We start from the raw sequence: 10047 nt of genomic DNA, 5'->3' as shown, positions 1-10047 counted from the left end.
GGGATGAGTGAACTGACTGACCCATTACTACCTTATTGCAATTCAGAATCTGGTAACCAAATTAAGTTTGATAAAAGCATCCATGTATTATGTCCTATGATTTTTTGAGCATCTTTGAAGTTTTGTGCATATGTGTCTACAGCAGGCATCCCCCAAACTGCGGCCCTCCAGATGTTTTGACCTACAGCTCCCATGATCCCTAGCTAACAGAACCAGTGGTCAGCGATGATGGGAATTGTAGTCCAAAACATCAGGAGGGCCGAAGTTTGGGGATGCCTGGTCTACAGAGTGCATCCTGGAAATGTTCATAACATGTCATTCTTTTTCTATGATGCCATGGCATTGTGGCTGACAGATGGGATTCTGGCTATGTGCATCAATCGTCGTCATCATCATCATTCCACCTTTTCCCCAGGCACCTTAATTTTTAAAACTGCAGACAAACTTACATGCTTTGTAGCTGGGCTACTGAAGTAACATCTTTTACTCACTGATGTTACCCACTGAGTAAATGTCAGCTGGCTCTAGAAACATCAGCTGATCATTGCTGACCATTAACAAGCAATCAAGCATACATACATACATACATAGACGGGCATTTCTGCATCTGATACATACCACAATTTGATTTATTTATTTAAGGTGTCTCCAACCCACTCTTCATCTACATGTTGGACTTTCTTTGCCAACCGAGTTTGCGCAGCGATTGGGGCGATGGAATAAAAACTTGCCCACAATATCTTTGCTTATCTTTATTTTAAAATAATAATCAAACAGCTGCAACTCACCATTCTACACCAGCCAGTACGATACAAAACATTTGGTCAACTTAAATACAGTTTTCAAAATAATCAATTACCCTATCACATTGCTGCATTCGGTGCAGCAGGTAAACTCCCCCTGCTAATTAAATTGTTAAGGTACCTCAGATGTGCTGTATTGTCCAGAGCTCACAGATGTGCTGCCATGCAGGTTATAATTACAAACACACACCTCTGAATAACACCATTGACCACATCAATATTAAGAAAACTTAACACTACACTGATATGTAAATTATAAAATGTAAGTGATAAAATACATAGCAATTAAAAAACAAAACACACAGCTCAAGGCAAGAGAGCAAGCTAAATAACCATCAATTTATGATGCCTGGGCAAACAAGTAAATAGCCTGATGCCAAAATTATAAAATTGGCGCCAGTTGCACTTGGGAGAAGAGATTCCATGATACAGGCACCTCCAGAGAAGGCTCATGATCCGTCACGCCACATAATGAACTTTCCTCAATTGCAGAAGACACTGAAGAGCCTCCTGAGAAGATCTCAGAGCACAGTCAGGCTGGTATAGAGAGAGGATCTTCAGTTATACAGCGGCAAGCCTGTTTATAAGACATGGAGCCAATGCTAAGGTACTGCTTTAAAACCACACAGCAAAGACAATTAGTTACACGAGGGTGTAGTTCTGAGGGAATCACATTTACTAAACAATATTGTTCTGCTAAAATTCCATGCCCCCAGCCTGGCAATTCAACCACTTTCTTTAGACTGTATCCACACAAGCACAAGTTGCCATGGTGATTTCACAATCACCCGTTAAGTAGGTGGACCTGAGGAGCATTTTCTGAACATATGTTCCTGGAAGCAGAGGTGAGGCATAGGATGCATTGTGAGATTAGCCCCAGCAATATGGTAAGCTGTTTACAAACAATATAGCATCCATATGGAGTGCCATTATGCCAATATGTTTTCCGCTTAAGCTCACATCCAAATCTTAAGATTTGAACCTGTTCCCAGTTAGAGTATAACAGCTTCTATTGCTTTTAAAGTATAATTTTTCTTTGGATATAACTGTTTCTTCTACTTTCCCCCATATATAAGATGAGTTGTGTAAGCCTCCAACTCGGCATCAGAGAAGAAATTCAGTTTGCTATCCCATTTCCATGTGGTGCACTGACATTCATTATCCCTTGAGACTTTTTTAGGAACTGCATTTATAATGAGGGGGATGGTGGGGAATTGATCCATTTAATGTTCCCTTGAAATTCTACAGTGCTCAATTTATTGCCATTACTATGGCACACAGAACAGCAGCTTCCTGGCCCAAGTGGTTTTTAATTTGTTCCAATTCAATGTCAAAACTTAATGGTATTATATCTGGAGAATCCAAAGGGACAACAGCTTTGCTTCATGAAGCAATGTGGTAATTAAATCGAAGATTTAGCTTATGTCTATGAAATCATTCGACGTGTACCTACACCTGCAGCTTGGGGGAAATTGTCTACACTAAAATGACCAATAAATTGGCTCAAAAAGGCCTGAAGAGAGAAGATAATGACCTAACTAGCCCGATTAATATAGAGAAGGCGGAGAAAAGTAATTAAAAACGAAGATACAGCTATTTCGGAACAAGGATTGGATAATGAGGAAACACAAAAGAAAACTATAGCAAAGCCAGCCAGTGGCTGAGATAGGAAGGCAAATCCTTTAAGAAGAGGAAATTAAAAGATTATTTCAAGATTAATAGAATACCAATGTAACTTTCTTAATAGACCTCATTATAGCAGATGGTTCCTACCAGTGCTTTCATCCTTGTTTCATTACTTTTCTGGTTCATTTCCAAGTTCTAAGCTGAATGCAAATACATTGGGGTTTTTGTTTTGTTTTGTTTTTTAGGAAGGTGAGGATATAACTAATTTATTTGCTAATCGTGTCCTCCCTCAAAGAGGGCACGTGTTGCGGTGAGACCTGGCAACCAAACCCTTGTGTTGTGGGTGGGTACGATTGGATAGCCTTTTTGTCATAAGAAGAGTGGTAGAAAATGAGTGACAGAAGAACAATGCAAGATGACTAAATAAAACAAGCACAAATGCTCCATTCAGTTCACCAGAGCTAAAGAAAAGGTAGTTTCACAGCAATGACAGAGGGTGGGTTTGTAACTCTGGTTAGCTTTGGCTAGGATTTGGAACTTGCTCCTGATGGACACCTGGCTTGAGTTTCCCCGCTCTCCTTTTAATGGCTTCCACCATGTGGCAAAAACTCTGCTTTCTAGGAAGCTTTGGGGCGGGGGGGGGATGGTAGTTTTTATTCTATTTGGAGTTTTTACTTTGCTGCAGGATTTTTTTTTAAATGATATTGAATTCTGCTTCTGCTTCTGCCTGGCTATAGCTTCACTTGCAGTTCTTTCTATTATTTATCCTTTAGTTTTGCTGCATCTGCTTTTAGTTGTGTTTTATTTTATTGCTTTTGCAAGTAGGAGGTGTCATGGACTGATGATAGCAGATGTTACATGAAGCCATAGCATAAAACTAGTGGCCATTTTAAATGATAATTACCATAGCTTCCCCCTCTCTCCTCCCCCCTACCCCTGTGTCACCCCGAAATTGGCTCTGGGAAACAGTGCATGGGGAAGGGGGTCATTCTGTCTGGTGAGCTGGAATGGTTGTGCAGATGGAACATTTGCATATGTAAGGTATATGTAAGGTAAAGGGACCCCTGACCATTAGGTCCAATCGTGACCGACTCTGGGTTGCGGCGCTCATCTTGTACTATTGGCCAAGGGAGCCGGTGTGCAGCTTCCGGGTCACGTGGCCAGCATGACTAAGCCGCTTCTGGTGAACCAGAGCAGCGCACGGAAACACCGTTTACCTTCCCGTCGGAGCGGTACCTATTTATCTACTTGCACTCAACATGCTTTCAAACTGCTAGCTTGGCAGGAGCAGGGACCGAGCAATGGGAGCTCACCCTGTGGTGGGGATTCGAACCGCCGACCTTCTGATCGACAAGCCCTAGGCTTTGTGGTTTAACCCACAGCGCCACCCGCGTCCCTTCTGGCATATGTATGTCAATGCAAATTCAGCTTTAACAGGCAATAAATGATTAAATTCATATTTAGTGTGTTGTAAACTTTGATACAGATTTGGAGAAGGGGATGCTGCAAATAGACTTTAAAAGGGACTCACTGTTTTTTTCTACATTAGATGCTCGCCATTCAATAGTACATGAAGAAGTTGTACCTCCATTATTTTCAAAATATTCCTGAAATTCAACTCCCTTCTCTCTTAATCCCCCCCCCCATTATTCAGGAGCCCCGTGTTTAAATGCCAAGAGCCAGAGTGGCTGGGGCAACCCTGTCAGATGGGTGGCATATAAATAATAAATTATTATTATTGTTATTACTATTATTGTTATTTAAGCAACATCAGTTAACTGCATGGTAAGAGATACTGGGAGCATGTTCTGAAGTGGCAATTGTATCTATATAACATTCTATTACATACTGAAGTAGAGGAGATAAAATAAAAAAATAGTCCACCTAAAAATAATTTTGGTGCTCTCCTGAAAGAAACATGAATTCACATTCTGTGCAGTACAGAACACACCCAATGCAAACTCAATCCAATCCAGACTCCGATATAGATACTTTTAGCACTGACCTCCCTGAAGATTGGATTTTACATGAAGGAGTTCTCCTAGCTAAAATCAGTTCATAAGCCAGGTGTGGAGAACCTTGGGCCTTCTAGGTGTTGCTGCACCATAACCCCCATCAGCCCCAGCAAGCCTGATCAATAGCTAGGGGTGATGGGAGTTGCAGTTCAGCAACATCTGGAGAGCCAAAGTTCCGCACACCTGGCATAAGCATTTCTCATGCATGAACAATGGAAATAGGGATGATGAATGTGTAATCTGTTATGAACCTTAGGGCCAGGTATGTCTCTGAAGTTGTAGCATTCCCAGAATTATTCCAAAGTGAATACATTGTGATGAAATGTCACATATATGTGCCTTAGTGCAATAATTGCAGGTAGGTGGTTGCTTTCCATTTTTGTGCTTAGATATCAGCTCTCTTGGTTTTAAGTTATCTGTGAGATAAAATAGGCACTGATTATCCTTCTCTCCCTAACTCAGAGTTTACCAATCTGCATCATAAAAGCCATGTGCATATTTAATGCACTATAGAGCATGTCTGTAGAGAAATCCACAGTGCTTAATCCAGTAATGAATCATTTATTGGGGTTTGGATTATCTTTGTGTACTGAATTAAGATGTCTCTGCACAAAACAAGCCCCCCTTGACACAATCTGCATCGCAGGCCCCACTGCAATATGATGAACGTTGCGCGGATGAATTATTTACTGAAGTTTTGGATCATTTGCCTAGCACCAAATTAGGCTGTTTAATTTGAAATCTCTCCTTAAACCTTCTAACCTTTTCTTTTTTTGAAAAAAGAATTGTGTATATAAAATGTCTCTTTTTAAAAAATTCTTCAGGTGAAAAAAAATGAAACTTAAGTTAAGGTTAAAGGTTTCTCTTCTTGGTGACAGTGTCCCTACTATTTGTTTTGACAAACCAGTTTTGCTTCAGCTCAGAAACAGAACTGGCAGATGCTGACAATGCTGCAGAGTTAAGTCTTATCTGAACAGGGTTCTCTGCTACAGTATAATAATCATTTGGAAGAGCCTCTCTGGTGTGAAAAATGGCTCCATCCCCATGCTCTCAAAATACTTGGGGTCAGCCAGTGAAATTGATTGGTGGATAGGTTCAGGTCAAAGAAAATGAAGTATTTTTCGTGCAATGCACATTTATTTTAGAGCAGAGATGGGCAACTGGTGGCTGCCAAAACAGCTTTGGACTACAACTGCTGCCGGATCCAGCCATCATAGCCCAATGGTCACGAAAAATTTTGTCCAGCAACATCTGGAGACCAAAGTTTTCACACCTAAAAGGTAAGCAGTTCTCTGGAGGGCATTACATAGAAAGGGTAAAGTAAAGGTAAATGGACCCCTGACCATTAGGTCCAGTCGTGACTGACTCTGGGGTTGTGGCGCTCATCTCGCGTTATTGGCCGAGGGAGCCGGTGTACAACTTCCAGGTCATGTGGCCAGCATGACAAAGCCGCTTTTGGCGAACCAGAGCAGCACACGGAAACGCCGTTTACCTTCCCGCTGTAGCGGTCCCTATTTATCTACTTGCACTTTGACGTGGCTTTGAACTGCTAGGTTGGCAGGAGCTGGGACCGAGCAATGGGAGCTCACCCCGTCATGGGGATTTGAACCGCCGACCTTCTGATCGGCAAGCCCTAGGCTCTGTGGTTTAATAGAAAGGGGTTGGACTGGATGGCCCTTGTGGTCTCTTCCAACTCTATGATTCTATGAAAAAAGTCGTGTCCTTGGAAACCCACTTAACCTGTGGAAGGCGACACTTGGAACATGGTTTCAGAAGATGACCTTAAGTAGGCTCTTATGAGATGATGCAGTCCTTCAGATGACCTGCGTCTAGGCCATTAAGGTCTTTATAGGCGGAGCAAGCACTTTCAGCTAAGCCTTCCTAAGTTCACTCTTTGGTGTTTTGCTGTGTTTTCTGTAGCAAAATGACTGAGACATCTAACTTCTTTCTCTTCTAACTTCTCACTTCTGCTGTTTCTTTTTGCCAAGCTTGCTCCCAGCACGGAGTGAATGACAGAGTATCTCATCTATCATTCATTGCCATGAACTTACACAGCTGTCTGCAACATTTCCACTGGGCTGAGCCCTCTGTGCTTCAGTTTTTGTTCCTGTGCTCTGTTTTCCACTTAACTTTCAAATCCAGCCACAGTACCTCACTTTTTGTCGAGTGCTCTTCATTTTCAGGGTCTCAGAGCATTTTATACTAACACGTATCCAGCTGTATAACAACTCCAGTAAAGAAAAGAATGGAACTGTTGGTTCATGACCCACCAGCACTGACAGGCATTAAGCTTGGGAGGAGTTGCAGCTCAGCACGGTAGTTGAGGGAAGGAAATAAAGAAGAGTATATTCTCAAATTGAAACAGTAGGGGACAATTAAAGTGAGAAGGATGTAATTATTACACACAATGAAAGTTGAATATTTCTTGAGATTAAAATGAGAGGAAGAGCATAATTTTGACATAGCAATTCCACATCCCCACATGTTGTAACCATTTCCTGCAAAATTGATGGGTACAGCCAATATGTGGTGAAATGTGACAGAATAAAGTATATTACATCAGGTGTCATGTATCGCTCAGCAATTCTTATGTGAAAAAAAAGAATACAGTCATACCTCGGTTTAAGTATGCTTCGGTTTGAGTACTTTCAGTTTAAGTACTCTGCAGACCCGTCTGGAACAGATTAATCCACTTCCCATTACTTTCAATGGGAAAGTTCGCTTCAGGTTAAGTACGCTTCAGGTTAAGTACAGACTTACGGAACCAATTGTGTACTTAAACCGAGGTACCACTGTAGTGGAAATATCCTCTTAGCCTCTGACGTTATTTTGAATCAGTTTTCCTGAAATATGGCTACCATCCAACTTATAGGTGGCTCAGGTGCCCTCTGTTATAGAAACACTGCTGTTGCAGGGAATTAGCATTTTCCCAGTCTACACAACAGTAGAAATGAACTGTTAGGGGGAAATGAACTCTCACCTATTCATCATCCGCCCATTCAAGTAAAAACATTATACAGTGCCTATAACTGGTAAATATATGTGTTTGTTCCCCATTACAAGATACTGCTAATGAAAAATCACTATGCTGTGGATGAAAAAACACTATTTGCAAGTCGAGGTCACAAGACATCCCCGCAATAAATCACCACATCACACAGCAATTTAAGTGTAAGGTTTTTGGCATTATTTTGGCCACAACCTTATTGAAAATACATCCCAATGTGAGTGGTTGCTTAGGCATTGGTTCAACCATCTGTCCTGGGACAGATCTGACAACCCTAGCCATCTAGGGAAGTCAGTAGGTAAACACCCCCTGAGAGAGGACAGAGCTGTGTGCCAGGCCCTTCCACCTCTCCCCGAATGTTCCCCGAGGCTCTTGTGTGGCCCTAGCCCCTTGCAGGGGTATGGACAAAAGCATGTCGAGCCCTAGGATTCCTTTAATGGAATACCTCTATAAGCAACAGCAATTTGGAGGGGTAGGACCAGCCTTTCCTTACCCCTCCAGCAACCAATTTTAACCAATGCCTAACCGCCAACCCTACAAGTTGTGACGATTTGCTACGCAGTAGGCAAAAACCAAATGGCAACAGCCAATCAGCCAGATGGACAAAATTCCTACCAGACCCCTGCCCCAAAGCAGGCGACCCCATGACAGGCATAGCAATGACAATCGCAAACAAACCCTTAAAGAGGGCGGGCAAAAGTGAAACAAAGCTGCATGCAGGAGTTTTTAACAGCTATGACCGTCAATCATTAATTTGCAACATAACTTTTTCCCCAGCAACAATAAATACCCAATCACCCTGTGGCCATCTAGACTAACCTGCCCAGCAACCCAGGAGATGTCTTGTTAACCCTTCCACAACACATGCTCTCCATGAATGGAGAACCCGCTTCTCTCTCTCTCTCTCTCTCTTTCTCTCTCTCTCTCTCTCTCTCTCTCTCTCACACACACACACACACACACACACCTTACTTTCAGTGAGAATTTCAGTACTTCCAGTGAGAATTGCACTGAAACACCTTTTATGGACGATTCGGGTGATACCGGTATGAGAGAGTCCAATTTCCTTTTCATACCAATATTTGGGAACTTATTAAGGCGTTCACAAAAAAGCCTTCTACAAAAAAAGGAGCACTATCAGAACAGCTCTGTAAAACTTCATCTGAAGCAAGAGTCACTAAAACTTTGATAGGATCTTTGAGTTAAACCTGGAGAAGACTATGTTCCTTTCCTATATATGTCAGCCCTTCAACGTCTAACTTGAAGGAAGAACCCTAAAACTGTAGTGGAATCTTTGAGCTAAAATTCGTTTTAATGATGACTAGAATCCATGGAGAGCAGAAGCTTTCAATGCAGAACAAAATATATGGCCCATTCTTTATAATAGTGTCTTTCAGAAGCACATAAAATATTAAAGTATTACGTGCTGATATTCTGTTCTACGTGCAATCTTCTAGATGCTCCCTCAAAAGCCTTAATTTCTGCCCACATTTCATTGTCTAGTCAGTGGGACTGTAGCCCTCCACTGAGGCTGCAATCCTAAACATCTTTATTAGGAATTAAGTCCTACTGAAATTAATGGGAGTTACTTCTGAGTAAAAATACATAGGATTGCAGTGTTAATATTCCATTCTTGTCTATTCAGTTCCGCTCCCATATTTAAATTACTTCATGGTGGGAAAAGACACACATTCTGTGCATAATTGCCTCTATACAAATTTATCATACCATGATGTTTACAGCTTCAAAAGCCAATGCAGTGAAGGAGAGAAGGAATATTCCACCATAAAAAGAGATGTCATTGTGATGTACTCTGTCTTACTTTCTTTATCAAGGAGATGCAATTCAAACTGTATAATTTGCATTGCTGCTCACATCCCTGCTAAAAAGAACCATGTATGTGTAATTCAAAATACGGTCATTTCAGGGGGATGTGGGACATGGAAAAGCATTGAAAATATAAAGATAAACCTTATTTAAGAAGAGAGGTGTTCATTATTTTATTTATTTTTATTCATTTAAAAGCATTTATAAACTGTTTAATTAAAAAAAAAATTCTGTAAGTGGTGCTCATTAAATAGCACTGGGTCCTTTTGGAAACATGCTTCAGACAAAAGTAGTTAAGAGCTTTTTTTAAATTTCTTGTAGCCTAACATCACAATACATTACATGACAAAAGAATGTGTGTAAATGACAAATTGAATGCCTGGACTCCTGTGCCTAATGCTGCTGAAAACCAAAAGATAAGAGGGGAAATGTAGCATTATACTTTCAGTTGCCTATTAATTCTTAACTAATAATAAATCGCACACAAATCTGCTTGATTGGAAAAGATGCAGAAGCCTCATGAACAATAAAGGTGATAAAGGAGAAGGAGCTGCATGGCAAAGAAATACGAAATGCAGGGAAAATAAGATCCCCGTCTGAGAAATTCTGCTGAAGGGCTTTCTCTGTCCCATTTCGGAGCGCTTCTCCAGAAATAATGGCTGGAATCCACAAAGCACTGCTACAACAGAATGCCATTTTTTTTAACCTGCTGAGCTATAGTTTTCATAGCACTTTAGGGCTTTTTCCACTGATGGTGGTGGTGGCAGAC

Source organism: Zootoca vivipara, chromosome 2, assembly GCF_965207765.1.
Source record: "Zootoca vivipara chromosome 2, rZooViv2.hap1.1, whole genome shotgun sequence".
Classification (NCBI taxonomy): domain Eukaryota; kingdom Metazoa; phylum Chordata; class Lepidosauria; order Squamata; family Lacertidae; genus Zootoca; species Zootoca vivipara.
This window is presented reverse-complemented; position numbering follows the sequence as displayed.